This window comes from Pan paniscus, chromosome 8 (assembly GCF_029289425.2).
Source record: "Pan paniscus chromosome 8, NHGRI_mPanPan1-v2.0_pri, whole genome shotgun sequence".
NCBI classification, from domain to species: Eukaryota; Metazoa; Chordata; class Mammalia; order Primates; family Hominidae; genus Pan; species Pan paniscus.
The window spans coordinates 133,575,287-133,589,292 of record NC_073257.2 but is presented as its reverse complement, the minus strand read 5'-3'; the positions used below and the strand labels follow the sequence as shown (position 1 = coordinate 133,589,292).

The 14,006-nt window shown below is 41.8% G+C and overlaps 1 pseudogene; it reads right to left on the bottom strand.

The window, feature by feature from the left end:
* Positions 1-12,136: 12,136 nt before the first annotated feature.
* LOC129393251 (small ribosomal subunit protein uS8-like) lies at positions 12,137-13,774 on the bottom strand (annotated as a pseudogene).
* Between the last annotated feature and the right edge of the window lie 232 nt (positions 13,775-14,006).

The window sequence follows — 14,006 nt, the reverse complement described above, 5'->3', positions numbered from 1 at the left end:
TTCGTGGCCATAAAGTTCAGAGGCCACTGATAATCCAATGTCAGACTCGGGGATGAGAGCGAGGGTTGTGCTTCCTGCGGATGAGACACAGAAAACCCGGAAGCATTTGGCATGCGGCAGAGCAGCCCCACGTTCCCATCGCCCCCTGAGCACCTGGCATGGGCCCCCCAGCCCTCCTCTTCCAGGGTCAGCAGCCATCATCTACACTGTGGTCATACCCTTGGACTATGATCTGTCTGTTCTTACATGGAGCCTCCACAAGAGTTGCGTTTGATTGTAAGAGCTAGAAGGACATGCTGACACAGGTAGGATGGTGATCTGGAAAAATTTAAAGGATGGCTTGAAGGAAGCTGTGAGGCGTTAAGCTAAGAACGAAGTCAAGGGTAAGAGAATTGACTTGGGGTAAAAAGAACACACACAGACACACACACACGCGCGCACACACACACACACATAACAAGGAGAGGATGGGCTAGCCACCTGGAGCCAATGTGGAGAGCAGGGAAGAGGAGACCTAGTTCTCATCCTGGCTCTGTCACCAAAGAGCTGTGGGGCGTGGACAAGCGTCCTACCCTCTCCAGACCCAGCCCCAAGAAAAGCTTGACACCCAACCCCTGGATGGGGCCTGAACTGCCCATCCTGCCCAGGGCACCCCCGTCCTGCCCTGGCCCCGCCATCCATCCTTCCTGGGTGCTGCTCCCTTCCCTGGCCCTGCCGGCATCTCCTCAGAGAGGCCTCTGTCTGCCCCGTCTAAAGGAGCCACCTGACCATCCTCTTTCAACACAGCAATTAGAACATTGTTTGAATTCTCGGCATGGCCCTGCTCTTTGTGGGCCACTGTCCTTGTCTCTTTAGTCGCCAGTCAGTGAGAAAAGGGACCCCCCGGCTTGTCTGCTGCTCTGTTGCCAGGGCCGAAACAGCACCTCGCTGTGGTAGGTGCTCAGCAGATACTTTCTGGAGGCTTCAACAGTCTTTGCTAGAGGAAAAAGGAAGATAAAAAGAAGAAAAGACTAGGGAAATTTTTAAATTATACATATACCTGGCACTAATAATACAGGCATTCTCAGCTAAGGCCACTCTGCACTTTTCTTTGAGAATATATACAGATATCCATTTTAGATCTTTTTTTTTTCTGTAGAAGTATAGAAACATGATAGTCAAGGCAATCGATTCATGTCTCAAATGATTTAAAAACACACACACACAAATATTTGTTTCCTTTAAGTTGCGCCTTTGGTCCCCCTCTCCCCTGCCTTGTAAGATGAAAACTGGAAGATCCCCACCTGTGCCTCTCTTACGTGTAAGGTGACTTCTGTCTACTGCCTGGGCCTCTGAACCTGTTTGGGTGGGGCTGATACTGTGGAGTTACGAGGCCTCTCTGTTCAGGGCCCATCCCTCCAATCCGTTAGGACAGCAATCCCTGCATGCACAGCAAACAGCCTATTCTAGATGCTCTCCCCAGCCTTCACTCCAACTCTTGGAATGTGTGCTGTGGTCTGAATGTGTCCCCCAAAATTCATGTGTTGGAAACTTCATCCCCAATGCAACAATGCTGGAAGATGGGGTCTTTTGGGAGGTGTTTAGGTTGTGGGGATCTCACCCTCACAAATAGATGATTGTGAAACAGCTTGATGGAAGGGGGTTGTGCCAACCCCCTTTTTTTTGTCCTTCTGCCTTCTGCCATGCGAGGACACAGTGTTCAAGGCGCCTTGATTTTGGACTTTCCAGCCTCCAGAACTGTAAGAAATAAGTTTCTGTTCCTGTAAATTACCCAGTCACAGCAACACAAATGCTCTAAGACAACGTGCTAATATGTTAAATGCATCATTGATAGGCAAGGCCTTATTGGGTCAATGGATAACCTAGTAAGTCACCAATATCAGGACTCCCAGGACCTGGTAGAGAATAAGACACCGTGTTAATGTTGTTTCCAGCACCCAAATTCCTCAGGGAGTTTTGGGGCCATGAGTTCCTACCTACACAGATCCCATTGACATTAATAAGAGACACGTGACTGAAGCCACATGCTGTGTTTGGAAATATATGAGCAGACTTACATGTTATCTCCTGGGAAAGGTGATCTTTTACTACTCTTGGAGGAGGTCAAAGAGAATCAAAACCAAATGTGTCTGCACTGCATGCAAGCTCATGTAGATATGTTTTTTAAACCCACAACTTTGCAAATGTGAATTATGTGTGATAGGTCAGAGGTAGTTAGTATAATTGAAATATAAACTTGCTGATGGCTCTATTAAGGATAGAATGCTTAGGACTTGAATAATTTTTGTACATCATGTTCTTTCCTCTCTGCTATGGCTGAAAAACATTGACTTTGTCATCAAATTATATTCTGCAGGACAGCTGGTTCCATATTCAGTTGGCAAGATGTTGCATGCACCTAAGGTGACATGCATTTTCAACTTTGAAAATATACTTCAAAATCTCTTATATTTCACCTTCATGACTTATAATCATTGATTTACAGTCAGGGAATGTGCATTTTTTTTTTTTTTTAACACAGTAAGGAGGGATAGCTTGCTGACCTGCTAGCAGTAGGAGACTTGATTGATTTTCTAAGAAGTGCTTCTGCTTGAAGACCCCTGCAACAAACGAATTTCATCTTGCAAAATGATGAGCTGAGAGTCCCCTGCCAGCTATGGCCAGGGTGTAAAGTACCACTCGTTAGCCTCCCCAGGATTCCAGCCTGTCGTTTTACATGTCTTAGCTATAAACTTTTAGCCAAAGTCAGGGAGCGCTTTTGGCTCTGCTCAGGGTGAAACAGTTGGCATTACACCTGCATGGGATAGCTTAGTAAATATTCCTTTATTCTGGCAATGGCCCCCTGATTTTTCTGTTTATCTCCTTCAGCGGTGTCATCTTCACTCATGGGACCACCTGGGGTTCTCTCCACCCAGTCTTCTCACCTCTGCTCCCAGCTCCACTCTCCTGTTGAGCTCCTTCATCACAATGCGGTCCTCCCTGCCAGTTCTTGCTCCTTCTCTCCCATTCTGTGTGTGACACTGATTCCCCTGGTCATCTGCATTTGCAGCTTCCGTGCTATCATCAACTCCTCTTGTGTCCAACATTCAATCACTTGAAAATCAATGTCAATTTCACTTCCAAAGTGTCCCTGGCATCTTTATCCTTAGGTTCCTTGACATTGCTCAAGTTCACCTGCCCAATAGCTCTCAGCTCAGTGATTACAGTAGGCTCCTTACTGATATCTTTAGCTTCAGCCTTTTCTCTCCAGTCCAGCTGATGCTTTGCTAAATAATAGGAAAAGGATATTCCTTCCTAACATAAGAATGCTTTATTTTGCTTTTCATTGGTTTCAGATATTTCATTGACTGAAGCAGCCTTTTACTGTAAACTAAACTCTAAACTTAAATTTTAAACCTTATATCCATTAGGATGGCTACTATCAAAAAAACAGAAAATACAAAGTGTTGGTAAGGATGCAGAGAAATTGGAATCCTTGTGCATGATTGGTGGGAATGTAAAATAATGCAGCTGCTTAAAAAACAGTATGGCGGTTCCTCAAAAAATTAAAAATAGAAGTACTATAGGATACAACAACTCCACTTCTCAGTATAGACCCCAGAGAATTGAAAACAGAGTCTTGAAGAGATAATTTGTACATCCATGCTTGTGGCAGCATTATTCACAATAATCAGGAAGTGGGGACAGCCCAGGTGTCCATGGATGAATGCGTGGATGAGCAAAATGTGGCACAGACACACAATAGAATATGATTCAGCCATAAAAAGGAGGGAGATTCTGATTCATGCTACAACATGGATGAACCTCGAGGATATTATGCTGAGTCACAAAGAGACAAACACCATATTATACCACTTAGATGAGGTATCCAGAGCAATAAAGTTCATGGAGAAACAGAGTGGAATGGGGGTTGCCAGGAACTGGCGGAGGAGGAAAAGGGGAGCTGTTGTTTGGTGGCTGTAGAGTTTCAGTATTGCAAGATGAAAAAGTTCTGGACACTGGTTGCATGGCAATGTGAATACATTTAACTTTACTGAACTGTACACTTGAATATGGTTAAGATGGTAAATTTTATGTTATGTGTATTTTATCACAACTTAAAAATTTACTTATTTATTTATTATTATTATTATTTTTTTGAGAAGGAGTCTTGCTCTGTCACCCAGGCTGGAGTGCAGTGGCACGATCTCCACTCACTGCAACCTCTGCCTCCTGGGTTCGAGCGATTCTCCTACCTCAGCCTCCCGAGTAGCTGGGATTGCAGGCGCATGCCACCATGCCTGGCTAATTTTTTTGTATTTTTAGTAGAGACGGGGTTTCTCCATGTTGGCCAGGCTGGTCTCGAACTCCTGATCTCAAGTGATCTGGCCACTTTGGTCTCCCAAAGTGCTGGGATTACAGGCGTGAGCCACCGTGCCCAGCCTAAAAATTTATTTTTAGATGTAAATTAAGCTTACGTTATGACATAGCATCCTGGTTGTCTGTTGTACTGTTTTATAAAGATGAATTTCAATATTTGGCAAGATAAGTTAACTTTGAAATGTAGAACTTGTAAAATAAAGAATAAATTCTAAAGGCAGAAATTCCAACTCTGTTCTAAGAAGGATGAATTAGATTCTGTGGAGTAAATTTATAGTATTTTAAGGATTCTTTTAGGCAAAGCTTTCCAATGGAAACTTGTTCTGTTATTAGCATGACCACGAGTCCCCGTGTTCCATGTTGCCCAGCATGTTCAGCAAGGTTGGGTGGCTGAGAACCTAGAATCTCAAGAACGTAAAGTTCACACATGCATTTTTTGTATTGGAGCACAAAAGGTTTATGAGAGTAGTTAGTTACGAGAGTCTAGACCATGCCTCTGCCCATTTATCAGGAGACTTTCCATTCCCATTTCAAAGGGAGAGAAAGAATAATAAGAACCAGGGTCCAGACCATTTTAATAAATACAAAGTTCCCAAAAAGGCCTACTGTTCCAGACCTTCCGGCTCCTGCCAAATCCTGTAAAAATAAAGATTAAACTGTACAGATATTTGTTTTGTCTTGATTGCTGTTATTTTGTTTTGGTAATAAAAGTCCCCAGGCATCTGGCCTAAGAGAGAGCTGATGGCTCTAACTTTTGACGCCAGCCCTCACCAGCCCCTTCAAGGAGTCACTTCTTCCTTGGCTGTGTAATGCTCTCCTCTCCTTGAATCACAGACTCTGTGTTGCTCATGGGGCATGTGACACGCACTGTATTGTATTCAGCTGGCAACAGCAGGGAGCCGATGGCACTTGGCTGTCCCACGGAAGTGCTGGGTTCTAGGGTCAGCTGTGTCTGGGGCTCAGATTCCTCATTGCTTTTTAAAATTTTGTACTTTTTAAATAATGTCAAGCTTTTTGAAAAACTGCAAGAATAGTAGAAAGAACCACTGCATACCTTTTGGGAAATTAAACATCGACACAATGTTGTTATCTACAGGACATCAAATTTCACCAATTTTCCTAACAATGTCTTTCGACTTTTTTTTTTCCAGTCTAGGACTGCGCATTGAATGCATTTAGGCAGTATGGACCCATTCAGTTTTGACCACCAACTAAGCAAATCAGCCCGTCCCACTCTTTCCCACTTTTCAGTGGAAAAAAAAGTTGGTGATTACAGAGAATTGGAGAACACAATGAACTTATTATTAACAGCCTATATAAATCTATTATTATTTACCCTTGAAAATAAGATAAATTTAGCTGGGCATGATGACTTATGCCTGTAATCCCAACAGTTTGGGAGGCCAAGGCAGGAGGATCACCTGAGGCCAGGAGTTCAAGACCAGCCAGGGCAACCTTGTGAGACCCCATCTCTACCATTAATTAATCAATCACTCACTCAGATGAACTTACATATGACTTTATGTTATCAATCAATATAATAATTGAAAATAGCCAAAGGTAAATGAGAATGTTCATTTGATTCTATGTTGCTATCTATTTAAATAGTACAGCTTCACAAAGAGCAGTCCTCAAGAAAGTGTCCCTCTGCAGTAACAGGGGAGTTATGACACAAACACTTTAGTAACAGGGACAATGTCTTGTGGGTAGGCTAAAATTACTGTTGCATCACTGCCCTCAGTGGGTGATATGGTTTGGCTGTGTCCCCACCCAAATCTCATCTTGAATTGTAGCTCCCATAATTCCCATGTGCCATGGGAGGGACCTGGTGGGAGGTAATTTAATCCTGGGGGTGGGTTTTTCCCATGCTGTTCTCGTGATAGTGAATAAGTCTCACAAGATCTGATGGTTTTATAAAGGGCATTTCCCCTGCACACGCTCTCTTGCCTGCTGCCATGTAAGACATGCCTTTGCTCTTCCTTCACCTTCCACCATAATTGTGAGGCCTCCCCAACCATGTGGAACTGTGAGTTCATTAAACCTGTTTTTATTTATAAATTACCCAGTCTGAGATATTTCTTCATAGCAGTACGAAAATGGACTAACACAGTAGGGTTAACCAAACAACCCACAAGAAACCTAACAGTAACAAGAGAGACTAGAGAAATGGTCAGAAAAAAAGTTAATGGGCTGAGGGTGGAAGGAAGGCCTCTGAGGGTCTGTGTGAGCCGTCATACCTTATGTGACACCTCCAAGTGGAAGACTGAATTCAGCCTCTTGAAAACGTCATCTGTGCTACTATTCTCTGAAATATACATTAATTTCTCTAGCAATAAGGACTCCCAAAAGAGGAAAGTGTGAGTGTTTAGAGTTTGATGGTAAAAAGGAGGGTGTTGGAATTGAACAATTGTCATTGTAATACCCTTCTCCCCACATGTGCACCTGTCCTAGAGGGGTGTGTGTGTGTGTGTGTGTGTGTGTGTGTAGGGAGATCCTTCTCTGGATATCTTTGATCAGAGTGTATTCCTTTAGGAGGTCTTTGTATAAGATGAAATGGCAATAGCTAGTCCATCACATTGTAGGAATGTCAGCCTTATGCAAGAGTTGTGTCTAAGTTTCAAATGTTATTAATTTACAGGGATGACTGAATGATGTCAATTAGATCATTCAAGATAATCAGTGTCAGATCAGAAAGTAGAGACAAGCAGCCTTGGGACTGCTAGTTATTCCTTTAAAAAAGAAGAGAGAGAGAAAAAATTTTTTAATTACTTAAAAAAAATTTTAAATAAAGACTGGGTATCTCTATATTGTCCAGGCTGGTCTTGAAATTCCTGGCCTCAGGCAATCCTCCCTCCTCATCCTCCAAAGTGCTGGGATTACAGATGTGATAGATGAGCCACCACACCCAGCCAAGGGAAACTTTCTTTTTTTTTTTTTTTTCTTTCTTTTTTTCTTTTTTTTTTTTTTTTTGAGATGGAGTCTCTCCCTGTCACCCAGGCTGGAGTGCAGTGGCGCAATCTTGACTCACTGCAACATCTGCCTCCCGGGTTCAAGCAATTCTCCTGCTTCAGCCTCCCTAGTAGCTGGGACTACAGGTGCACGCCAGTGCGTCCAGCTAATTTTTGTATTTTTAGTTGAGATGGGACTTCACCATGTTGGCCAGGCTGGTCTCAAACTCCTGACCTCGTGATCTGCCCACCTTGGCCTCCCAATGTGCTGGGATTACAGGTGTGAGCCACCGTGCCTTGCTGGAAACTACCTTAATAAAATATTTTAAACATACAAATTAGAGAGATGGATATAATGACCCCCATGTACCCACTGCATAACCTCAACCATGCCATCTCAGGGCTGTTTCATTTGTTTTACCTTACTCTGACTCCTCTACCATATCCAGAAGAATTTTGAATCAAACCCTGATGGCATATCATTTTATCAATAAATATTGCAGTATGTGTCTTTATAAGATACAGGCTGTTAAAATGACTAACCATAAAACCACTAGCACTCTTCATCACGTCTCTATTTATTGCAATAACCAGTAATTCCCTAATATCATTGAATAGCCTTTCAGTGTTCATATTTCTTCAATTGTCTTATAAATTTTTTCACAAGTTGTTCAAAATCAAATCCAAGTCAGGTCCATACATCATAATCAGTTAATATGGTTAAGTTTGTTTTAATCCCTAAATCCCTTATACATCATTTTTTTTCCTTGCAAGTTATTTGTTGAAGAAACCTGGTCATTTGTTCTGTACAGTTTCCAAAAGTCCAGGTTCTGCTGATTGTGGCCCCATCATGTCATTTAACATGTTCCTCTTTCCCCTGTACTTTTTGTAAATTGCTATTTAGAGCTCAAGGCTTAATTAAATCCAGGTTCAAGTTTTAAAATAAGATTCCTTCATAGATGATGTGCTCTTCCAACAAGAGTCAGAAAATAATCTGATGGTTTCTCTTTTTAGGAGATTAGCAGCCATTAGTGACTGCCTGGATTCTTTATTTAATTGTAGGTTGAAAATGGCAATATTCAAATCTTATTCCATCCACACTTGAGATAATTTACCCTCATCAACTATGAGACCCCAAAGGTAGTTCATATAGAAAAGCCTTATTCTTTCTCTTCATTTAGCAACATACAAAATAAGGAGTTGGTTATCTAGAACATCTGAAAGGTAACCAGTGAGTTTCTTTTTAAATACCGTATGGTATTTTAACATAGTTTAAACATAGCTGGTGGATTTGAATCCACTGCAGTTTTTAGGACTCTAGGGATTTTACTTAACCAGATCAAACTTATGTCTATATCTCTTTTCTCCACGATGAAAAATCCCAGTTCCTGGCTGGGCACGGTGGCTCATGCCTGTAATCTCAGCACACTGGGAGGCCAAGGTGGGTGGATCACTTGAGGTCAGGAGTTTGAGACCAGCCTGACCAACATGGTGAAACCCCGTCTCTACTAAAAATACAAAATTAGGCGGGCGTGGAGGTACATGCCTATAACCCAGCTACTCGAGAGGCTGAGGCAGGAGAATTGCTTGAACCTGGGAGGCGGAGGTTGCAGTGAGCAGAGATTGCACCGTCACACTCCAGCCTGGGCAACAAGATCAAAACTCTATCTCATAAAAATGAAAGAAAGAAAGAAAAAAATCCCAGTTCCCAATGATACCAACATAATTATTCTTTTCCTTTATCTTGTAACACACACACACACACACACACACACACACACACACACACACCAGTCTCAAAATAACAATACTAACACTGTCACTAATAATATATTTTCGGAAAAAAGTAATTCAGTTTAAGAACCTACTATGTGGAGATTTACTCGAGCTACTAAGACTCTCCGTTGGTATTTGGGTCAATCACACATGGACAGGAACTAGGACCTCACTCAGGATTCGGCAAAGGAATGAGTTTGAGGAGTTGGAGTTGGTCTTGGCAGTGACCGCAGAGAAGACTTTGAAAACTGTGAAGCCCGGGTAGAGAGGGTCTACAGTTGTCCCTATATGTACCACTGCCATAAGACTAATGGCAAGAATCTTTGGTCACCTGTGGTCAGACTTGCATGTTAAACATTATTCTCCTTCTATGTAGCCTGGCTTGCTTTTAGGCCAAAACTAATTATATTTGAGCTCCTGGTTGGCAGATGCCGCTTCACAGGAAGTTGCATCTAAAAGGAACTGCAGATTCAGGGAATATGGAGTCCAACCTGCTTATTTTACAGATGAGGAAACTGGGTGTTGGAAGGGTGTGGTATGCTTAAGGTATGTTTTAAATGAACGTACGATGCAGTAGGAAATGCTCCTTTGGTCACCTTTCACTGAATTTGGGAGTGAGGAATCTTTAAATCCAAATAATCTGCAAAATAATTTTATTATGACTTAGGTTAAACGTTATCATGGCTATCAGATCAGAAAATATAATGGAAATGGATAAGCAAGTCTAATGTCTAGTTCTCTCTTATGTTATCTGACCACACTCTCTAATAGCATGCATTTAAGAGTGATCAAATCACAAAATCTAGAAGATAATGCTATGCCACGTGCAGTTAATCTTTTTGATAATAAAGAGAAAGGACAATACCGTCGAAGGCACCTGAGTCAGCTTTCTGGGTTTCTGATCCCTTCCAGAAGAAATGAAAATCTAATAGAAAAAAAAAAAACTGTACAAAAGATTTAAACATTAATTCACAGAAAAAAATTAAATTACCAATAAGCACATGAAAAGATAAGCAACTTGACTCATAGTTGAAGAAATGTAAGTCATACCATCACAGACATACCTTTTCTCACTTGCAGAATTGTCAAAAATGTAAACAGGTGATAGCCAGTGTTAGGAATACCATGGGGAAATAAGCACTAAATACCCGGTGGCGTGGAGCATGAAACAATGTGACAGTGCGCCTCTACATTTTGACAGTATCTTGACAATCTCTCTCAAAATTCAAGATGGACATATCTTTTATAAACCAAAAATAAAATTCTAAGGCCCCTCAACCATCTGAATGGACCCCTTCTCTTGGCCGAGGGCATTCCAAAGTTAACCTGAAAAAACTAGTTCAGGCCATAATGACCAGGGGGAGCTGGACATGCTTCATTATACCCTCCTCCTTCTTGGAATTACTGATATAACAGACTCTCTCAGTCTGATAAGAAGCATTTACAGTCTATTATCTCTGAAGCCTGCTACGTGGAGGCTTCATCTGTGTGATAAAACCTTGGTCTCCACAACCACTAACCTAACCCAGACAATCCATTCTATTGATAATAACTTTCAACCAATTGCCAACCAGAAAATCTTTAAATCTATTTATAACCTGGAAGGAGCCCCCTGCCCCCACACATGAGGAATGTGATCCCCACATATGAGGAAGCCACTTAGCAAGTGATGTTCTTCCAAAAAAAAAAAAAAAAGGATTAATAAACTGTAATAAGGTAAATGCCCCTATAAGCCCCAGGCAGGTCAAGCAATAGAACTTTGCCAGGTACCCCAGAAGGCCTTTCTGTACTCAGTCATGGTCACAAATGCCTTTCTCTCCCCAAAGTCACCACTATTCTTTTTTTTGTTTGTTTTTGTTTTTGTTTTTTTTTTGAGACAGAGTCTTGCTCTCTTGCCCAGACTGGAATGCAATGGTGTGATCTTGGCTCACTGCAAGCTCTGCCTCCTGAGTTCAAGCGATTTTCCCACCTCAGCCTCCCAAAAGCTGAGACCACAGGGATGCACCCCCACACCTAACTAATTTTTGTATTTTTTGTTAGAGAGGGGGTTTCACCATGTTGGCCAGGCTGGTTTTGAACTCCTGACCTCAAATGATCCTCCTGCCTCGGCCTCCCAAAGTGCTGGGATTATAGGCATGAACCACTGCATATTCTAACCACCATTATTCTAATTTTATAGTAATCCCCTCCATGACTTCCTATACTATAGTATTCCCCTTATTGCTTCCTTTGACCCATAACGTCCCCCTCCATACTTTGTTTTTCTTATGATTTATCTGAGTTGTCTGACAGTCAGTAGAGTTTCCCCCAGGCAGAATTTTTGCTAATCACACATGCATGATGCAATTCAACAAGTCCTCCTGTGCTCTGTGGATCCAGGGGCTTGATCAGACTTGGGTTTGATCCCTTTGGCAGACTACAGGAGATGTGTAATGTCTTGTTTCTGTTTTGGGGATGTTAGCAGCTTTTAATACTCTATGCCTGGGTCCACTAATTCCCTTGGGGAGGGGTTGCAAAATGGTGATATTCTAATTCTATCATGTGTTAGCTAGAATTATATAAGAAAATGTTTCTTCTCGCCTACTGTTACCCTGTTGTAAAGTTCACACAGGAAATGAAGGATAAATGTTAGCTCCTTTCCCTTTATTTACCAGTTTTCATGAGACTGAATTCTTTATTCTCTGAAGGTGACCAATTAGGTATACACACACACGTATATGTCTATATATTAATATATATATAATCATGAATCCATAGATTTAACGTGTTAATGAATTTTAATCCATTACAATCATTATCCTCATTAAAGCACATAGTGTCTCATCTTTGACCACTGGGAGGTTAGTGAGCATTTCTTGATAATAAATCATTCATTCATTTGCTCATTCACTTAACTTCTAGTCATGCATACATGTATTAAAGGCAAGACTGCATGATAGAACCAGTTAATGTAGAGGATAAAAACAAAGTATGGTCTCTGTCCACAAAAAGCTCACTTTCTATAATGAGAAATGACATATATACAGATTGCAACTGGAAGTTGTTATCATAGAAGATGTAGAAATAAAGACGTGTAGTAATTTGGAGGTAAGGCTGCTATGATAAGTTAAAGAATCATCAAGTATCTAGGCCTCTTCTTTGCTCTGTCATCCTTGGCATGGGGATTCCATTTCGGATCTAAGACAGCCGCTCCACCTCCTGCCGTGATGTCTAAATCTGTCCAGCAAGAAAGGGGAAGAGGAAAGGGATGTGTCGGTCTCCTTCTCTTTGAGGACTACACTGGGAAGTTGCACACGTCACTTCTGCTCACCTGCCACTAGCCAGAACTTAGTCTCTCAGCCGGAGCTTAGTGTCTTGGCCACACCTAGCTGCAAGGGAGGCTGAGATACATAGTCTTTCATGGGGGACCACTGCCTTTTCACTCAGCTGTGTGAAAACTGTGTAGACCACCAGTTCCCAAACTTTAATGTGCATATAAATCACCTGGAATCTGGTAAAGTGGAGATCTGGATTCTGTGGGCCTGGATGAATAGGTGGCTGAGGATGTTGAAATCTTGCAGTTCTTTTTTTTTTTTTTTCCTTTGTCCACGAGGCATTTTATTTGTAAATATGTATTACAGCTCTAGGAAAAGAATCCCAGGATTTTCCCTCCTGTGTGTTTTGTCTTGCTTCTTTGTGATCCATGATCCCAGCTGAGATTATTAGTACAATGAAACCAAACTGGCGGGATGGAAGCAGGCTATTCTGCCATTTTTCTAGATCTCTGGGTTGCACATCAAATCTGAGGCTGATCACTCCACACTTGTTTAGCCTGCCTGTGAGCTTCATAACAATTTTCCCAGCTCTGTGATCATCAATGGTTTCAAATTCGCCAATGTAACCGTGCTTCATCATCACAGTGAGAAAACAGATGATGACTTTGGAGCATAGCCTAATAAGAGCCTGGTGTTTGCCTCTCTTTTTGGCAGTGTTGATGCTCTTGAGAACATCAGCCAGGACATACTTGCGCACCATTGTGGTGGCGCAGAAAGATGATGGAAAGAGGACACGAGGGAAGGGCCCACAGAGTTATGGGTGAAATCTTGCAGTTCTAACAGGCTTCTGGGTGAAGCCGATGCTGTTGGTTCTTGGGCCATACTTAAGTAGACACTTGAAGAGTGTTGACAGCCTCATGGGAAGGTCTGTCTGCTTAGGGTGGCCCAGCCTTGAAGGCTGAGTGTTTGTTAACCTGTTCTCGTTGCTTATGCAGCTATTCGGGCAAAAGCCTTTGGAGAGCATTGCATCTTCATATTAGATACAAAGATTGGCCTGGTGAGATGGCTCATGCCTGTAATCCTAGCAGTTTGAGAGGCTGAGGCGGGCAGATCATTTGAGGTCAAGAGTTTGAGATCAGCATGGCTAACATGGTGAAACTCCATCTCTACTAAAAAAAAAAAAAAAAAAAAAAATTAGCCGGGTGTGGTGGCACACGCCTGTAGTCCCAGCTACTCAGGAGGCTGAGGCAGGAGAATCACTTAAACCCGGGAGGCGGAGGTTGCAGTGAGCCAAGATTGCACCATTGCACTCCAGCCTGGGTAACAAGAGCTAAACTCTATCTCAAAACAAAACAAAACAAAAACAAAGAAAAGATAATGGTCAGTGTACAAAGTGTAACTAGGAGCCTCTTTGCCTAAATTAATTTGTATATTAGCTTTTGTTCAAAATTTGGAGATTTCCTTGGGAAATAGTATTACTAACATAGTAATAATACTAATGAATTATTTTCTAAAGTCAAAAATAAATCACATTAACACACATTTCTTGGCACTATAAATATTTAGATTTGTGGTCTTCATCCAATTTTCTTCAAACACTTTCAGAAGTGTGAAAAATTATATTTTTTGCCAGTATAAATAGCATTTTTATTTCCTAGAGAAATCTAAC